Below are 20,919 nucleotides of genomic sequence, written 5' to 3'. Positions count from 1 at the left end.
AGTTACCTCTATGTTTATTAGCCATGTCAGGAGCTATGTGCTAAAAAATCCATGCAGCACATGCTATGTGCTGTGTAGTTTAATACTTGGGTTGATAACATATATTTCTAACGTGGATCACTAACAAGGGGGTGACTGTAGCATTAGAAACTGAAATAGGGGTGATTGTGAACCATACAGCTGATGCAGTGGTTTGTGTAGGCTAGATGTGTATGCCACAGGCTCTCTGTGCACTTGAACGAACAGCATGGCTGGTGATGGTTAGGTTAAAAAAATAAAAGCAAAAATTAAAGGGTGAACAGCCTGTCTGCAACGTGAGATGCGCAATGTAACAACATGATGAGGCCTTGGGAAATAAATATGGTCATTTTTCAGGCAGGAGTGCAGGAAGAGAGGATGGGATGTTTCATTTCTTTTCTGAGCACAGGAAGAAACGATGGACAGGAATGCAGCTTGCCAAAGAACAGGGTGTGTGAGCTGAACCAAGAGGGGGTGAGATGGATTCTAGAAGGCACTGGAAGATTTTCTAATGTTCCCACACGTGATAAATTGGAAGTTATTTCATGAAAGGAGAAGGCTGGTTATCACAAAATAGGAAGTAAAAGATGTTTAGAATCTCTATGTGATATAGCAAACTGGGCTGGATTCTGGAGAAGGGATATAAGTGACTGTCAGCTGGAAGAGAGGTGTTTGGGCTGTTAAAGAGACTGTGGATTGTCTGGGCTGGATGTAACTTTAAAACTGGCCTGAGTACATGTCTAATTGCACTGACATGGCTTATTATATCCTCATTTTTAATCAGGACATCATCCACAAAAAACCTGCATCTTGGAGTGCTTTGTTCAGAAAGAGCCCAACTCACTTCCCATTCACTGCTGACTATACCCACTTTGGGCCTCGCTTATGAGGCACCAGTGGAATAAGGCAATCCAGACTCCAGCAGCAGATGTGGCGAGAGCAGATCATGTGACCTTGCTCATCCTACCTTCTTCCCACCTTCCACATCAGACCACACCCACCTCTGCTTCACTTAAGGAGCACCAATGATGAAAACCATCTAGCCTCCAGTAACAGGCATGATGAGAGTAGGTCATATGACTACGTTCATTCTCTATTCTGCCCACCATCTGCTGCCAAACATGCTTACCTCAGACTTCACTTAAAGGGGCACTGGTGGTGTACGACGCAGTGGGAGCAGGCCACTTGGCCCTGGCCTTCCCACCTTCTACTGTTGACCACACCCTCTTTTGGCTTCTTTTAAGCAGCACCGCTAGGCATCCTCATCACTGAGAATCCTATGCAAAGGATGTATGTAGACATCTGCTGCCCGTTTGTTCATCTTTGGGCCTGTCAGGGCCAAGCGCCGGTACTTTTCATCTGACAACTAGTTAGACATAACCATGTGTCAACCCAACTCCTGCAACACACTCCAGAAGTACTTGGTCAAACACACTCATCCGCACTTCACACCTACTCATGTCACCACTTGCTCTTCCACTTCATGCCATACATTCTCTTCTATGCTGATTAATGCTCACTCAGCGGTTCTACTGTGATGAAATGACTGATGCAAGAACACGGAATGAGTAGTGGAATGAGTAGTGCCTAAAAACGCCTTCGCTGTCCCAGTAGTAATCCAATCCACAAAGGTGAAACAGGCACAGCCCAAAATGGATTCCTCTTTTGCTTCTTGCTTGGACTGAAGTCAGGCTATATCTTTAGGATGGGTGTGAGCTGCTAACAGTAGCAACCCAAAGAGAATGTCCAATTGCGGCTCTGTAAAAAAATAGACATTTACTTAAACTATAAAAATGCAATTAATTAACACAAGTAAAAACCCTCACCTTTAAGAAACACAGAAAAGGCAAATTGTTGTAGAATGACACGCTGGGTAGATGAGTAGCTATGTTCAAGTACTCAATTGTCTCAATGACACTGTTAATAAAGTTGTCTTATAACAGCAGAGTAGAGGGGCTTAAACGCCACTATGGTTGCAAATGTGGCCGAGGGTAACAGGACTTCTTCACAGAGTTTTACATCTTGGCATCGGATGCTCAACAGTATTTAGCCAGGCTTCTATGCACTTTCCCTAAATCATGCCCATGTCCAGACAAGTCAAAATGCATTCACCTAGCAGCGAGTCAGCATTGGGAAGGGGCTCTGCTTTAATCGAGTTGGCAATCCAGAAAATGTGGTTCAATAGGTTCCAACAGGTTTCAGTCCACCGTTGAGCCGGGTTGGATCGATGTTTCTGCTAGGTTGAGTCAGAGAGTCAACGAGTCAGCAAATGACTTGATGGCTTCCCACAGTTAGAGGCATTGGTTGAATTGGATAAATATGAGGTTCTTCTTGATTGATGTGATGCTCAAAGTGCAGTGAGTTGGATTCTTTGAGAAAAGTGAGCCAGCACATCACTTGGAGTCGAGATGGCTCAAGGGTGAAGGTAAGCAGCTCAAAATATGTAGAGTGTTAAAATCAGCATCAGGTACCCTGTGTCTGTTTGAAGTGTGTCGAGATCGGTCAGAGCAGCTTAAAGGTAGCTTGAAGTGGAGAAAAAGGATTCTAACTGCACGTGATCTTCTGGATTACTGTGGTTCCCTATCCAAGGGGTCTGGGACAAGGAGAGCTCTTGTTATGTCTTGGCTGGCTACTACAGGGTTTTCTTCACCTCAGTGACAAGGTCCTGTTTTCAGTGCAGCCAGCAGTTTAGACCTCCCGATCCTGCTGCAAGGCTTATCATCTTCAAATCGTGCAGCATCATCTACACGGCTGTCGCCCAGAAGTCCACAAGCTACCGCAGTGAGAAACGCAACATCTCTGTAGGCCTATGGTCCACCAGAAGTAAGGGCTTATGCAGACTTGAGCTCAGTTGGTGCAGGAAGGAAGAACCAGAAGTCAGGCCTTATCTGTATATGCCCCAAGACTCTGGAACCTCCATCCCATCAACATTAGACTCCCCCCTCCCACTTCTACAGTTCAGGAATTAGCGCAACACCCTCTTCTTAAAGGAATGGCTCCTCACTAACACCTAGGTCCTCACACACTATCCTCCCCAACATAATTGAGACTGGGTGATCTAATCCCCACATTTTACTCCTCTGGTTGCTTGTATGTACATTACTGACAAATTGCCCTCCCCTTTTGATAGCTCCACACTCCCTTGTTTCTCTGCTTCCCTAACCATGTTCTTACCACATGACTGTATTGAGTGCTCTGATGCCTCCCAAAGATAGGTCTGCACTCCATAAATACACTAATAATAATAATAATAATAATAATAATAATAATAATAATAATTTGGCCCAGAGCATTTGACACCCACTGTTCCCAAAGAATGGTTTGGGGGTAGAATTCTTCTCTGCTTTGGATGTCTTCTGTCTTCGCCACTATGGCAGAGGACTCTGGAATATACTGCACTCCCAAAAGGGTATTGTTTTTATTAATGGTGTTTAAAGATGAATCAAAGACCCACCCTCCGTCCTTTCGGAGCTAAAATGCAATAGGAAATTGGGTCAAAGCAAGACTGCTCTAAGTGGTCCAATCGCATTTCTTTTACACAAGTGCCTTTAGCCTTATAACATCACACTGAGAGTGCCATGCTTGCAGAAAACAGAAGGGACAGGAAAGTGAAAAGAAGCCTAACAGGCCTATATTTCCTCTATGCCTACTCTAATCCCACTCCCTTGCCATGTCTAGTAGATTAAAAGGCATTCCACTGATCAGCACCACCCTGGTCAGAGGCTAGTTTTGTTATGTCAGTGCTGCCTCTGAAGCACCTTTTCCATGAAACCTCCTTGGGGAGGTGTCCCTGCCCTTGGTGAAGATGTGGCCCTTCCCCCTGGAGAATCAATGGATGGAGGCAGCATCCTGGCCAGTTGTGGGGCCACTCAGCATAGACTTGAACACACACCAGTCTTGATACATTGAAATCTGCTCACATTGCTGACACTGGTGTGTTATGTGATTATTGTGGCTTTAATAATTGTGTGACCTCTTCAGTTACCAAGCCACAACTAGGAATGTTGAAAGAGAAAGGTTTGTTGCTCCCGGCTATCTTGCTAATAGTTTATGAAATAAATATTTTCAACACTTTGGTTGGTACGAAGTTAATTCGTTTATTGTTCGGTGTTTTCCGGTGATTGTTTCTAAATACATGTGTTTATGAGAAACACTATTAAGAACTTTGTCAAGCCAGTTGAGGTCAGCCGACACGTGTTTCGACCTTACGGTCGTTCTCAAGGCTGAACAATATTCAATTAGTGATCAGGTAGTGACATATTACAATTTTTCAGTCGTGGTGTTTTAGGTGAAGTGCAAACATAGTGATAGGTAACAACATGACATCAAAACACATTGATGTGTCGATATATAGACATTTTGAAAAGGGAAGAAAAACATTGGAAGAAAAGGAGAGAGGAAGAGACGAGAGAGGTAAGTAGCTGGTTAGAATTAGGCTTGTGGTGAAATAGATTGAGGTAATTGCCTCTTACCCAGTTGCGGTTTGCTGTGTGCCCTCCGTGGGGTTCTGTATTATAAACTGTCCTTTACGGTAGTCCTGGCTCCTGTTGGGCCCTGAGAGAGAAGGAATTGCAAGGGGTTGAAGGGATAGGTGGGATCTTGAAAAGGGGAAAGATCCCCCCATGGTGCGTCACTGTTCCCATTCGTTTATTTTAAGTTTAAGTTGGCTGTGATCATTGCACAGGAAACCGGTGGAAAACATCAAGGGCTTTTCCTGAATAGCCCTTGTGTAGTTTCACCTGTTGTGCGCGTTGGCAGTATTAATAGTAGTAATATCTAATTGGATGGTCCTAGATGTACATCAGGGGCCCTTTGGACGAGTGCTCCTGTGTGTACCCAGCCATAGATAGATCGCAGTTATCTTTCTGTTGTTGAAAAGTGAGAAATAGGGAATTTTTTTTAGACACTCCTAGAGTGGACGGAACAGGTGAAGTTTAAGGATGGAATGGGTGACATATGTAGATAGAACGATTGATGTATGTGAATGGAGCGGGTGATGTATGTTGATGGAATGGGTGATGTATGTGGATGGAACGGGTGATGTATGTGGATGGAACGGGTGAAATATGTGGATGGAAGGGGTGAAATACATGGATGCAATGGATTAAGTATGTGGAAGGCACTAGTGTAATATGTGAAAGGCACCGGGAAGTATGTGGATGGTACGGTTGAAATCTCCTGTGCAATGATCACAGCCAACTTAAAACTTAAAATAAACGTGGATCGAGTGCATAAAACAACTTAGAAATACACTGAACGGATAGGAGTACATGGAACGGATTGGACTGCGTGGAACGGATTGGAGTGCCCTAAGGCATGGAATGCATTGCCCATATCCCTGCGCAAGAAAACAGATCTTCTTGCCTTTCGAAAACAATTGAAAACGCAGATCTTCTATTAGAGTAACCCTCTGCGGTAGTCTCTGTCCTCTGTACTCTGTTCTCTCGGCGCCTGGATGCCTACGGGTTTTGGCACGGTATAAGCAAAATAACATAACATAACATGACGTGGAACAGATTGAAGTGCATGGAGCGGACTGGAGTGTGTGGAACGGATTGAAGTGCGTGGAGCGGACTGGAGTGCGTGGAACAGCCTGGAGTGCGTGGTGCAGACTGGAGTGCATGGAGCGGACTGGAATGCATGGACCGGACTGGAGTGCATGGAGTGGACTAGAGTGCATAGAATTGCGTGACTTACATGGAATGGTTTGGAATGCATGGAACGTTTGAAGAGCATGTAACCCACCATATCACATCACCACGCTTACTCTCTTCTTTACACCAGCATTCAACTAGAACACAGAGATACTATGACACCATTCGGTATAACTGTTCTCATATCAACATCTGCCTCATACTCTCCATCACTCTAACTAAACACTGCTGGTTACACACCCCCCAGCCAGGCGTTCTCCTCAGGCCTAACGCAGCCACAATGGGACTGGATAAATCCTGCCAGAACGAACACATACTCTTGATCTCACAACCACCACACCTACCACTAAGGAGCAGCTTTTACATGAATACCCCACCAGCTGCACACATATCCGTGCTCACACGCACCTTTGACTCTCCCTACTCTCTCTACTGACCTGAAATTGTGATGTATAAGGTAATCAGACGTGTGCACAGGGACCTCCACTAGATAGGTTTGCAAAACAAACTGTCAAGCTTTTAGCAGGTGTTAGTAATTTTGTAGTGACCTAGGATTTCACTGTAAAGGCAATTGCCATTTGTTAGGTTGGTGCATACACAAAAAATAAAAAAATAGAACTCATTTTCATCAATAAATGGAGCCGTAAAAAGGCAACTTGTTTTGTACGCCTCCATTTAATGATCTGCTCCATTTTCCTGATGTTGCACGGTGTAGTTTGGCAGCAAAACAGAGTTTGCATTACTGCTTTGTATTCGTACCACCATTTTGAAAGAACACACAGCTTCATCACGCTTAGAAACTGCTCTCCGATATCAAGCGTGTTGTAAAAGAACAATTATAATTATGATTTTCGTTATCACCGCCCTCTTGTTCGTCAACAAGCATTTTACCAATGGCAAGAGCAATATCTTTCAGGTTACTCCTATGCACAGCTCACATTACTAGTCAAGTACAAAGTAACATGACCATCAAAATAAGACTCCGAGGTGGTTGTAGCTAATCCTTTTATGCAGCTGTTAAGGTATATGAATGAGAAAGTGACAGACATTAGCGACAGCATTTTTAAACAGTGCCTAAACTGGCCTTTGGCTGATTCGAACCGCACTTCAACCATCCATGTACACTGAAGCCTAACACATGGCTAGCCTTGCCTCAGAACCATTGAAGTGTCAGAAACAGTGGTGCGGCATGTGACTAACTCTGCCCACGCCTAACAACCATTCAGAGTCTGCCCTTTGCTCTATCTTACCTGGCTTTTCAGCGCAGAGCCTGGTAAACAAACGAGTTTGGTCCATCCCTTATAGTCCATCTACAACCATATAAGAATCTGTCCTCGAATAAAGAGTTTATTGAAGATTACACATATGGAGTTGTAAAATGAACAAGTCCGAATTCACATTTTTAATCTATGGGCCAGAATGGATTTTTAAATTGAATAATCAAGTAAACAGCACATTGTAAGAGGATTCAATTCAACACTACAGCTAAGTCAACGCCTAGTCTAGAATACTGAATGAAAACCCTTATTGATATACCTTTATGTCCAGTTCATGCATTCTGGATGACTACCCCTATATCACACCCCTATCTTGGAATCCTCCTGACCCCACTGAGCCAAGAAGTAGTTCTGTTTTCCAAGTTAAAAGGTTTATTTGATAATTTAAACAATATATATATATATCACGCTTTATAATAAATTAATAATTGAATAGCACACTTAATCTGATATGATAAAGATTAACAACGGAGAATCTGGCACTAGCACACTTCTTTATAATCACTAAGGAGTTGACATGAAATGGATAAGATAGCAACAATACTTTTATGGTTTCAAATGAATGCAATGTGGAATGAAATGCAGTACAGAAAATAACTTGATAGGATTTCAGCAAAACAATGTAATCACTTTCTTGTACAATTCACCCCCCCCTTTTATGCAATGCAAGGAAATGGAGGGAAGCACACAGTTCTCAGAAATGCAATCAAATGTGATTCAGTTCACCCCAGCAACTTAGACTACAGAAGTTGAAAACACAGGCAAAATGCTTTGATATGTGCTGGCAATGGAGTGAAAATATGTTAAAATGCTTTTAATTCCCTCTAGAAGTTCAGGGTGAGTGGTATCTAGTTAATATTAGTCCAGGCTCACACTAGCAATGATTCAGGGATGATTAGCAGGTTAAACGAATTTCTGGCAAATGGAAGGCAAGCAGCAGCGGATTTTTTTACACGTGAAGAAATTTGCAAATCGCGGTAAAATTTTCGAATGCGCCGGGCGCTATTACAGAAGAACTACAAGGGCTATCAATATCGTTGTGGGGTCGTATGAAAGCCTAGGATCTCAGCTTCCAGATGAAAGTCTCTAGCACAAACGGTCGCGGAGATATGAGCGATTTTGTGAAGGTCGTTTTTCAGATTTGAAATTTTAAAGTTCAAAAAGACAAGTGCAGATTGCAACTAGAAAATGACAAGTGACAGCTTTACAAATGACAGGTGACAGTTAAGAGACAGTTCTACTTAGATTAAACTAGATTGAATTATATTATTTTAACTAGGAGATTGGTTCTGCACAGTTTTCTAGGTACTCACACTATATTCTTGAGTGAAATGGGCCTCGCCATGGATCTGGTCAGGTTTTAGACGGGACTCTGGTCTCTGCACTTCACAGTGATCTGGGTCAGCTCTCTCTGGTTCTGCTAACATTGGCCTGGGTCAGCTCTGCTCTCTCTCTGGTTCTGGAAATTTGATAGATTTGAAGTCTCTATGTCTGCTCTCTGAAGGTTGAGGGAGGTAAAGTATGGATTTTCCCGGCAGAGCTTCCAGCTGCAAATGGATTTGAAGGTCCCTATCTGTCCTGACTGTCTGCTTTTATGTGTTTTTAAAATGGGTGTGTTCTAGCATCACTGACCCTACCTCTCTCTCAGCTTCTAATTGGTCAAACTTCCATTTCTCACTTGATTGGGGGAGCTAAGTTGTGTCAGAGTGATGTCATTTTACAGCCTGCAGAAAGTCCACTCCTCCTGTCAACTTACACACAAATCTAGATTTGAAACAAATACATATTTGCAGAGGTACATATTGTTTTAAAATCATATGCACCCCTCACATATCACAGGAGGTATCTCCTGTTCAAACACTGCTCTTCCTGGGAGCTTGCATTCAGAAATGGCAATATTTTGCACTTTTTAACTGGTTTGCAATTCCGGACATTACCCCAAATTTACACACATGTGCGCAAGGAGTATGAACATTAGTTGATGAAGTGTCAGATTTTTCACATGCACACATTTTGAGTAATATCCTCTTTTCCGCCAAAACCCCCCTGAACATACCACCGGGTCCTAGCACGTCTTAAAATGTGGGCAGAAAAATCACAAGAATTATGGTGTCATTTAAATAATTTTCACATGTCCGCTCTATGAATGATCCATCTTTTTAAAGTTATGTTCTGGCTCCAAAGGGGTGTGGTTTACCCTCAGCACAAGGTTGAATTTCTGGTTTTTCCAGTTCTGCCAAGCCAGCTTGCTCTCACAGGCAGTGCTCCTCCCCTTTTCTTCAGGAGGAAGCCACTTTTTACGACCATTTACGACTCCTGCCATAAACCATCTGCCTGAGTCAGGACAGGGCTTTGTTCAGAGCTCCTGTATTCTGTGGGGCTCCCCTTAATTCAATTATCAGAGAGATGGCATATCCTTAGTGTGGCCAGCAAAAGGCAGATGGGCCTGGGAACACAGCTGTGACTCAAGTTTCACTCCTGATGGGGGGTAGTTGCCAGGCAGAATTCAGTTCCTTGAGCCAAGTTTCAGATAAAATGTCACTTTTTGTTCCCCAGTTTCTGCATTCAAATAAAACTAAACATTTTTACATATGCAGCTAGAATGCTGATTCTAAGTTTAAAACTATGACATTTAAACAATTTCAACCTATGTGACACTCAAAAGTAGGTCACTCAGTCAATTTGAACATTTAGATTTGTAGTGTCTTTCAGTCCAAATTTACTTAAACTGCTGAAATCCACAGGTCAGACTGTCTTGTTATAAACCTTCAAGTCACTTCAGAATATAACTTTACATTGGATCCACCTCTCAGTAAGTCTTTCTTTGGCTTGCTTTGGGTTCATTTATTCAGTTTTCTACAAAATCTGGTGGTTTTAAAACGCTGGCTTTTGGATAGTGGTGAGTACTGGTACTGCACCCCTTTTTGGGATTTAAGAAAATGAATTCCCAACAGTTATGGGTTTGCTTTTGGCAATCAGCATTGCCATTCCCAATGGTTTCAGACTACTGTGTGGGTAGTCCAATGGTGGTTTTAGGCAGTGTCCTTCTGTGCCCATAACATCGGCAAAAATGAGTGGCAGCCTATTCTTCATGCATTTCCCTGTGCATTTTCTGGGAAGCTCTGGCCATCATGATGTTTTCATGTCAGTACTGCACAGTTTTGAGGTAGAGCTCGGATGCATGGGTAAATACATCCCACAACATACGTTTGACAGTTATTGATTTGGAAATCAAAACTATCAATTTCAAAGAGAGACAGATGATACATGTGAAAAAGCACATGGAAGTACACTGTATTACTACACTGCTTCTACTTAGTGCCTTTTAAACCATTGTGTTACACCTTTGTAAGTGAGTTTGCAAGGTTTCCTGCTCTCAGGACCTCAGTAGGAAAGCAATGTTCTTACATCACAAAGGTGCACTGTGCTTTGTTGCATTGATAAGGATATACTATGCAATGCTATAGTATGCCCTTGAGTTAACACAGGGCACACTATTCATAGTGAATTGGCAGGCACCACCCTTACGATTGCCTACTGACACCTCTCGGACTACAGCGCCACTCAGCCTTAGCTGTAGAGATAATAAAATGGGTCTCGACACAAACTGGCACGTCCAACTACGCACCACTTCACAACCATGCACTTTGCAACCACAGCATTACTATCCTGAAACGTACTGGCAAGGGTGAAAGCTCTTCGTTGTGCTAATTTGGCTTGTTATTCTTCATGCAACGTTATGCCAATCCCCAAATGTGTTAAATGTTAATCTTTCTGCTTTGTCTTAGACCAATGTATTTAATAAAACATTTATATACACATGCCACTCGTAAATAAAATTTGCTTTAGGGTTCAAAAATAGAAAGTAGTACACGAGGATGGCAGTAGGAACCAGTAGGTAATGGTAAAATGTTCCATTCAACAGCAGCTTTTGGACTGCAATCATGGACATTGTTAAAAATAGAAAGAAAAATAAATTGACTATCAGGATTTATTGTTACTCTTTCCATGCAGAATGTTTTGAGGTCTTATCGTCTGAGATTCCATTTGATGTTTTTAAAAATATGTTGGTCACATAGTTCTAGTGACAGTTTGTTCAACAGTGATGGGCATTTTGATGTTAGAAATCTCATATGTATGTTTTCTGTTTCACTAGTTTGCAGTTTATTGTTTTAAATGATTTTACAGTTCTTGATGGACAACAGTGTGCTAGCTGACTGCCAAAAATCATAATGCACACATGTATGTACCTTGTACCATCTCTAGACATCCCAACAACTGCCCTGCAGGGCAGGTTAAAAGGTCAGATGTGCATTACTGGACGACATTCTTGTAACACAAAGATCTAACAGGCATAGGCGTTTTTTGTATTTTTATCAATCTGCACCTCTGACTCAAAATATAATTGCGTACCCAGCAGTCTAGTGGCTGTTATTCATATCTAAAAAAAAATAGGCTGTGTCTGGTGTTGACATGGTAGCTACTGCGATTACACAGTTATACAGCCACAAGCAATTTAAGTCACTTGCTGTCAGCTTGGTGAGCAGTGAATCGTGCATGACATGGCCTGGTGTGTATTAGCCATCTGCTCTGGGTGTATATACAGCAACCATGTTCTTGAAGCCCCTGAAGAGTATTGACATTTCTCCAGGAGGCAGGAACCTTCCCCATGGTCTCGTAGGGTGGCCATCTCACACCTCGGTGCTGATTACTGGAGAACATTTGATGTAGGTAGACAAAGGATGGGGACGTAGACAGAGTAGCCAGATGGGAGGTTCAGATTGCAGAAGGGTCTCACCATCTTGTGTTCTGCTAGGGCTCCTAAATTCCTTGTGAATTCCTGCATAGAAGGCACACTGGATTTAACAGCAGCAGGCAAACAACACGTATTAAAGCAGTCTTTATTGGACCGTTTACAACAAGGTTGGTCGGGATCAATACACTTGAGAATTTGGAGTATTTATAGGGGGGAAAAGGGGTCTATTGGGGATACAGTCTGTTCAGAAGTTATGTGTCTAAGATGTGAAGACAGAGAACATCACAGAAACAAGCAACAAAGAAGCATAGAGTAATTCGCCCTACCCATCCTCAATGCCAATGCTGAATGGACAGGACTTATAATAATAATAATATTTGTTCTTTCATAACGTGTTTAATACCAGCCAGTGGTTTCTAAGTGTGGGATAGGGATTCAAACCTGTGTTAAAATGAGTCTTGCTCCTCAGACAAACGCATTGACCGTGAGCCATCCTTCCTCCCCTTACTGCAACCCAATAATTGAACCCATGACCATGCTAGCTGCAGGTTGACAGAATCATGCAAGTGCTCCCTACAAACCTTCCTGGTTGATAATGTCAGAAGAAATAACTTACTTTGCCTTGGAGATTCTGGTCTCTCAATACCAAGGAATCAAGGAAGCTATCCCTGGCTTGTCCTGCATCTTCAAGCTGTCAGTTTGGACACCTTTGATTCCATGCAAGAAGCTGGAAGGGAACCGCAAGAGTCATCTCCAACCTCACACCTCATCTGCCTCAGCATCTCTGCTTGATGCTGGATCTTTGCTGCCTTCACATCTGAGACATGTTGATTCTTCTATTTGTCCCCAAGTCAACACCATCTTCCTGCTTCATTAAGCTCCAATCCATTGGTGCTGTAGTACCGCAACACTGTGAAGGCCAGTGTTAATTTCTATACTTTCTATGCTGTTGAGTCTTCGAGTCTGACCCAACATCAGCTGCTCTTTTCTAGCATTTGTAACTCAGAAGCTTTTGCCAGTGCTGAGCAGTAGTGCATTATTGGAACCCTTCAGTGTCGCTCCCTGACTTGACCCCTGCCCAGTGCCAAAAGAACCCAGACTCCTGTTCAATGTCAAAATACCTCGCTTTACACTAATGTGTCTCAAAGGTAATAACATGGTATTTGAAGACGCCATATCCCCTGCTTTGTCTTAAAGGGCACTACTGTTGGTGAAACCAGGCTCATGCATACATTTTGAGGGAGGAAAAACAGAGACAGCTTCATGTCTCTGATGGGAGTCCTATTGCAAAAGTCCATAGAAGAATTTGCAAGGTGGTTGACCATCAGTGGCACGCTTGCCTAGGTTCTCAAGGGAGCCAAAGGTTTTCACTATGACAAAACATGACTCCAAATTTTATGGTTATGCAAACACTGATCTAAAATTCTGGTTGGTTATTTTGGTCTGGAAACTGTTCTGTTCTTATTAATTGGTATGATATTTGTCTTGTGCACTTATTGTGAAATTGGAAGACGTTTTTGGTCGGTGCATATTCAGTACCCTATAACACATACCCATTGCTAACAGGGTGATTGTCAGAGCGACCCCTAAGTATTTCCTCCACCACCTCAAGGGTGGCTCTTTGAGGGATCACCATGTGTAGGGACTGAATGTCCAAACAAATCAACAAATGAACACCTGGAATGAACCGCACACCCTCAATCTTATTGATAGCATCCATAGTATCTCTTACATAGCTTCTCATTTGCAAAACAAATGGTCGTAAATACAGATCTGCAAATTTAGAGAGAGGCTCAAGAATGCAATCGGCCCCTGAAACAATGGTGCGACACGGGGGTACAGTCGGGTTTTTATGAAGTTTGGGCAAAATATAAAAGACAGGAACTCGTCCTGTTTTTCTTGACAAATATTCAGCTTCTTGCTTTCCAATCATCTTGTTCTCAAGGACTTGAGTTACTTTACTCGTGATGATCTTAATCATCTCTTCTGTAGGATCTCTATCTAGGATCATATAACTGTTGTGATCAGCCAGAAGTTTATCACATTCCTCTATATAATCTGATCGTTTCAATAACACAATCGCTCTCCCTTTATCTGCTTGGCAGATTATGACCTGATTGTTTTTGGCCAATTTTGACATCAGGTTTCATTGGTCCCTACTGAAATTGGAGTTCACTTTCTTTTCAATTGTTCCAATTTGCATCATCTTTATCTTCTGGCACCTTCCCTTTAGTCATATGTCTTGCAACAAGTCTGATTTTGCCACTAACTGGAAACAATTTAGTAGAAAATATTGATCCTTGTTCCCAGTGTCTCTTTGATGAGCTTCGGTAGTTTGTGCTGTATATTCGTAGGTTGGCTATCCCCACGCATGCAAGACCTATCAACGTCCTTCTTTCTGTCTTTCAAGGTATAGTCTTTTACATTCCTTTCTCTGTATGTTAGTCCTTCAGACTCTTCATACTTCACACTCTTTCGATTGGGTTTTTGTATACCCTTAACGATGGTATAACAACACCAGTCCTGGGGCCTCTCTACTGGGTTCCCCTTTCTTTGTCTTTGTTTTTCTATATTGATAATTAAACTTAACTTCAGAGCGGTTTTCAAAGTCTCCTAGTAATGGCTTCCACTGTTCATCCACAATTATTCTTGGTAACCCTCTTGCACTTTCACCATATACACATGTGTGCTTCTCAACGCTTTCCAATCAATGCTGGGGGATGGGTTTTTTTGGTATCTGCTAGCCCTTACTTTTATGCTCTCTCTCACTGTCCCCCAATCAATATTGGTCACAGCAGTGCTTGTTGTTTCCCAATAGGTATGCTCAGGCTTTTTGAAGGTTCATAATCAATATTGCTTATAACTCTCATTAGCACCCTTATGGCAGGAGCCAGCCAATACGGTGTCCAGGAGCGTGGGTTGAAACCGGTGATCTCAGCCCACATTCCAAGCCCTGAAGTCGGAATTCCACGTCTGTTATCATCACCCCAACCTGCCCTCTTTTTAGTGTCATTCCCACCCCCCACCCCCACACTTACCTCTCTCAAGATATTCTTTTACCTCTGGACACATAGCTGTCAGCAAAGTCTCAGAATCGTCTGGCAAAAACACATCTGATAATGCAACTCTGACCCCCATAGAATAGACAGACACGTAGGGAGAGAGAGTGAGAGGGACAGAGACAGAGAGAAAAGAAGATGGAAAGAGTTAGAGAGACAGAGAGAAAGAGAAACAGAAAGAGAGAGATCCACACAGAGATAGAGACATAGAGAGAAAGAGATCATATTATATGCCAGGTTCAGTTACCTCTATGTTTATTAGCCATGTAAGGAGCTATGTGCTAAAAAATCCATGCAGCACATGCTATGTGCTGTGTAGTTTAATACATGGGTTGATAACATATATTTCTAACGTGGATCACTAACAAGGGGGTGACTGTAGCATTAGAAACTGAAATAGGGGTGATTGTGAACCATACAGCTGATGCAGTGGTTTGTGTAGGCTAGATGTGTATGCCACAGGCTCTCTGTGCACTTGAACGAACAGCATGGCTGGTGATGGTTAGGTTAAAAAAATAAAAGCAAAAATTAAAGGGTGAACAGCCTGTCTGCAACGTGAGATGCGCAATGTAACAACATGATGAGGCCTTGGGAAATAAACATGGTCATTTTTCAGGCAGGAGTGCAGGAAGAGAGGATGGGATGTTTCATTTCTTTTCTGAGCACAGGAAGAAACGATGGACAGGAATGCAGCTTGCCAAAGAACAGGGTGTGTGAGCTGAACCAAGAGGGGGTGAGATGGATTCTAGAAGGCACTGGAAGATTTCCTAATGTTCCCACACGTGATAAATTGGAAGTTATTTCATGAAAGGAGAAGGCTGGTTATCACAAAATAGGAAGTAAAAGATGTTTAGAATCTCTATGTGATATAGCAAACTGGGCTGGATTCTGGAGAAGGGATATAAGTGACTGTCAGCTGGAAGAGAGGTGTTTGGGCTGTTAAAGAGACTGTGGATTGTCTGGGCTGGATGTAACTTTAAAACTGGCCTGAGTACATGTCTAATTGCACTGACATGGTTTATTATATCCTCATTTTTAATCAGGACATCATCAACAAAAAACCTGCATCTTGGAGTGCTTTGTTCAGAAAGAGCCCAACTCACCATTCACTGCTGACTATACCCACCTTGGGCCTCGCTTATGAGGCACCAGTGGAATAAGGAAATCCAGACTCCAGCAGCAGATGTGGTGAGAGCAGATCATGTGACCTTGCTCATCCTACCTTCTTCCCACCTTCCACATCAGACCACACCCACCTCTGCTTCACTTAAGGAGCACCAATGATGAAAACCCATCTAGCCTTCAGTAACAGGCATGATGAGAGTAGGTCATATGACTACGTTCATTCTCTATTCTGCCCACCATCTGCTGCCAAACATGCTTACCTCAGACTTCACTTAAAGGGGCACTGGTGGTGTACGACGCAGTGGGAGCAGGCCACTTGTCCCTGGCCTTCCCACCTTCCACTGTTGACCACACCCTCTTTTGGCTTCTTTTAAGCAGCACCGCTAGGCATCCTCATCACTGAGAATCCTATGCAAAGGATGTATGTAGACATCTGCTGCCCATTTGTTCATCTTTGGGCCTGTCAGGGCCAAGCGCCGGTACTTTTCATCTGACAACTAGTTAGACATAACCATGTGTCAACCCAACTCCTGCAACACACTCCAGAAGTACTTGGTCAAACACACTCATCCGCACTTCACACCTACTCATGTCACCACTTGCTCTTCCACTTCATGCCATACATTCTCTTCTATGCTGATTAATGCTCACTCAGCGGTTCTACTGTGATGAAATGACTGATGCAAGAACACGGAATGAGTAGTGGAATGAGTAGTGCCTAAAAACGCCTTCTCTGTCCCAGTAGTAATCCAATCCACAAAGGTGAAACAGGCACAGCCCAAAATGGATTCCTCTTTTGCTTCTTGCTTGGACTGAAGGCAGGCTATATCTTTAGGATGGGTGTGAGCTGCTAACAGTAGCAACCCAAAGAGAATGTCCAATTGCGGCTCTGTAAAAAAATAGACATTTACTTAAACTATAAAAATGCAATTAATTAACACAAGTAAAAACCCTCACCTGTTAAGAAACACAGAAAAGGCAAATTGTTGTAGAATGACACGCTGGGTAGATGAGTAGCTATGTTCAAGTACTCAATTGTCTCAATGACACTGTTAATAAAGTTGTCTTATAACAGCAGAGTAGAGGGGCTTAAACGCCACTATGGTTGCAAACGTGGCCGAGGGTAACAGGACTTCTTCACAGAGTTTTACATCTTGGCATCGGATGCTCAACAGTATTTAGCCAGGCTTCTATGCACTTTCCCTAAATCATGCCCGTGTCCAGACAAGTCAAAATGCATTCATCTAGCAGCGAGTCAGCATTGGGAAGGGGCTCTGCTTTAATCGAGTTGGCAATCCAGAAAATGTGGTTCAATAGGTTCCAACAGGTTTCAGTCCACCGTTGAGCCGGGTTGGATCGATGTTTCTGCTAGGTTGAGTCAGAGAGTCAACGAGTCAGCAAATGACTTGATGGCTTCCCACAGTTAGAGGCATTGGTTGAATTGGATAAATATGAGGTTCTTCTTGATTGATGTGATGCTCAAAGTGCAGTGAGTTGGATTCTTTGAGAAAAGTGAGCCAGCACATCACTTGGAGTCGAGATGGCTCAAGGGTGAAGGTAAGCAGCTCAAAATATGTAGAGTGTTAAAATCAGCATCAGGTACCCTGTGTCTGTTTAAAGTGTGTCGAGATCGGTCAGAGCAGCTTAAAGGTAGCTTGAAGTGGAGAAAAAGGATTCTAACTGCACGTGATCTTCTGGATTGCTGTGGTTCCCAATCCAAGGGGTCTGGGACAAGGAGAGCTCTTGTTATGTCTTGGCTGGCTACTACAGGGTTTTCTTCACCTCAGTGACAAGGTCCTGTTTTCAGTGCAGCCAGCAGTTTAGACCTCCCGATCCTGCTGCAAGGCTTATCATCTTCAAATCGTGCAGCATCATCTACACGGCTGTCGCCCAGAAGTCCACAAGCTACCGCAGTGAGAAACGCAACATCTCTGTAGGCCTATGGTCCAACAGAAGTAAGGGTTTATGCAGACTTGAGCTCAGTTGGTGCAGGAAGGAAGAACCAGAAGTCAGGCCTTATCTGTATATGCCCCAAGACTCTGGAACCTCCATCCCATCAACATTAGACTCCCCCCTCCCACTTCTACAGTTCAGGAATTAGCGCATCACCCTCTTCTTAAAGGAATGGCTCCTCACTAACACCTAGGTCCTCACACACTATCCTCCCCAACATAATTGAGACTGGGTGATTTAATCCCCACATTTTACTCCTCTGGTTGCTTGTATGTACATTACTGACAAATTGCCCTCCCCTTTTGATAGCTCCACACTCCCTTGTTTCTCTGCTTCCCTAACCATGTTCTTACCACATGACTGTATTGAGTGCTCTGATGCCTCCTAAAGATAGGTCTGCACTCCATAAATACCCTAATAATAATAATAATAATAATAATAATAATAATAATAATAATAATAATAATAATAATAATAATAATTTGGCCCAGAGCATTTGACACCCACTGTTCCCAAAGAATGGTTTGGGGGTAGAATTCTTCTCTGCTTTGGATGTCTTCTGTCTTCGCCACTATGGCAGAAGACTCTGGAATATACTGCACTCCCAAAAGGGTATTGTTTTTATTAATGGTGTTTAAAGATGAATCAAAGACCCACCCTCCGTCCTTTCGGAGCTAAAATGCAATAGGAAATTGGGTCAAAGCAAGACTGCTCTAAGTGGTCCAATCGCATTTCTTTTACACAAGTGCCTTTAGCCTTATAACATCACACTGAGAGTGCCATGCTTGCAGAAAACAGAAGGGACAGGAAAGTGAAAAGAAGCCTAACAGGCCTATATTTCCTCTATGCCTACTCTAATCCCACTCCCTTGCCATGTCTAGTAGATTAAAAGGCATTCCACTGATCAGCACCACCCTGGTCAGAGGCTAGTTTTGTTATGTCAGTGCTGCCTCTGAAGCACTTTTTCCATGAAACCTCCTTGGGGAGGTGTCCCTGCCCTTGGTGAAGATGTGTCCCTTCCCCCTGGAGAATCAATGGATGGAGGCAGCATCCTGGCCAGTTGTGGGGCCACTCAGCATAGACTTCAACACACACCAGTCTTGATACATTGAAATCTGCTCACATTGCTGACACTGGTGTGTTATGTGATTATTGTGGCTTTAATAATTGTGTGACCTCATCAGTTACCAAGCCACAACTAGGAATGTCTTATAGTTAGAGGCGTTCGATATCTACCTGACAGCAGACTCATTAAGCCACACAATCATTACAATTTAGCCCAGAGGTGCAGAAGTTAAAATTGCTGCCTCTTCTTGCAGTGACTTTGTATCCCAGTAGATGTCAGGGATGTACATGTGACCTTTAAACCTGCTCTGTACCACAGCAGATCTGATGCTGTCATGTTAGTAGACTCTATACAGCAAGCCACCTGTGTGTACTATCTTTTTAGCATGGAACATTTTTAATGGGGTGTATAATTAGCAGACTTCCCTTTTCGAAACATAATTACTTCCATCATTTTATATTACATGCCTCAGACAATTCAGGGTTAATGACTTCCAATAAACTCAATGCTATTTTCTTTACTGAAACCTGGCTCACACAGATATCCTCCCAGGTCTTTGGTATTCTTGTCCCACTCATAGATCGAATTTGACATGTGGACCAGTCAGGGAAAGTAGGGGGAGGAGTAATAGTCATACGCAAAATCAACTCGACATGTATGGCTCACAATCAATCACGATTAGATTCAATGGAAATTCCCACTTAATTCTCTCATTAACCAAAGGATTCAACCACTTTCTTTCTTATCTACAGACCACCTTACAGGTGTGGAACTTTCCTAAATGAGATGGCAGACTAGCTTAAAACAGCTTCTGTCCCTAACAGGAACCAAATCTTCCTCTGAGACTTCAACCTTCCCACACCCAGGCATCCAAAAATGCCCAATGCATTCCTGTCCTTTGCAGAATCACTGGGCATACACCATTGTGTACTAGCACCCACACACACATCAGAGTATTGCCCTTGACCAAGTATAATCCACTTCCCCACTCCAAAGCTGCACAGACTCCATTATGGTACACTTGACAAATCATGCAGCCATCCAATTTGCCTTATCACACTCCCTAACAGCCCAAAAGGATCAATAGAATTTGATTTCCATTGGAGGCACTGAATAACAGTTTCTTCAACTTGAGTTGATTGCGTAGAGTGGATGAGTGCGTAGAGCAGATGAATGCCTAGAGTGGATGGAACAGGTGAAGTTTAAGGATGGAATGGGTGACATATGTAGATAGAACGATTGAGGTGTGTGAATGGAGCGGGTGATGTATGTTGATGGAATGGGTGATGTATGTGGATGGAACGGGTGATGTATGTGGATGGAAGGGGTGAAATATGTGGATGGAAGGGGTGAAATACATGGATGCAATGGATTAAGTATGTGGAAGGCACTAGTGTAATATGTGAAAGGCACCGGGAAGTATGTGGATGGTACGGTTGAAATACGTGGATCGAGTGCATAAAACAACTTAGAAATACACTGAACGAATAGGAGTACATGGAACGGATTGGACTGCGTGGAACGGATTGGAGTGCGCTAAGGCATGGAATGCATTGCCCATATCCCTGCGCAAGAAAACAGATCTTCTTGCCTTTCGAAAACAATTGAAAACGCATCTCTTCTATTAGAGTAACCCTCTGCGGTAGTCTCTGTCCTCTGTACTCTGTTCTCTCGGCGCCTGGATGCCTACAGGTTTTGGCACGGTATAAGCAAAATAACATAACATAACATAACATAACGTGGATCAGATTGAAGTGCATGGAGCGGACTGGAGTGTGTGGAACGGATTGAAGTGCGTGGAGCGGACTGGAGTGCGTGGAACAGACTGGAGTGCGTGGTGCAGACTGGAGTGCATGGAGCGGACTGGAATGCATGGACCGGACTGGAGTGCATGGAGTGGACTAGAGTGCATAGAATTGCGTGACTTACATGGAATGGTTTGGAATGCATGGAACGTTTGAAGAGCATGTAACCCACCATATCACATCACCACGCTTACTCTCTTCTTTAC

This window comes from Ambystoma mexicanum, chromosome 1q (genome assembly GCF_040938575.1).
Source record: "Ambystoma mexicanum isolate Mex_15411 chromosome 1q, UKY_AmexF1_1, whole genome shotgun sequence".
Taxonomy (NCBI): Eukaryota; Metazoa; Chordata; class Amphibia; order Caudata; family Ambystomatidae; genus Ambystoma; species Ambystoma mexicanum.
This window is presented reverse-complemented; position numbering follows the sequence as displayed.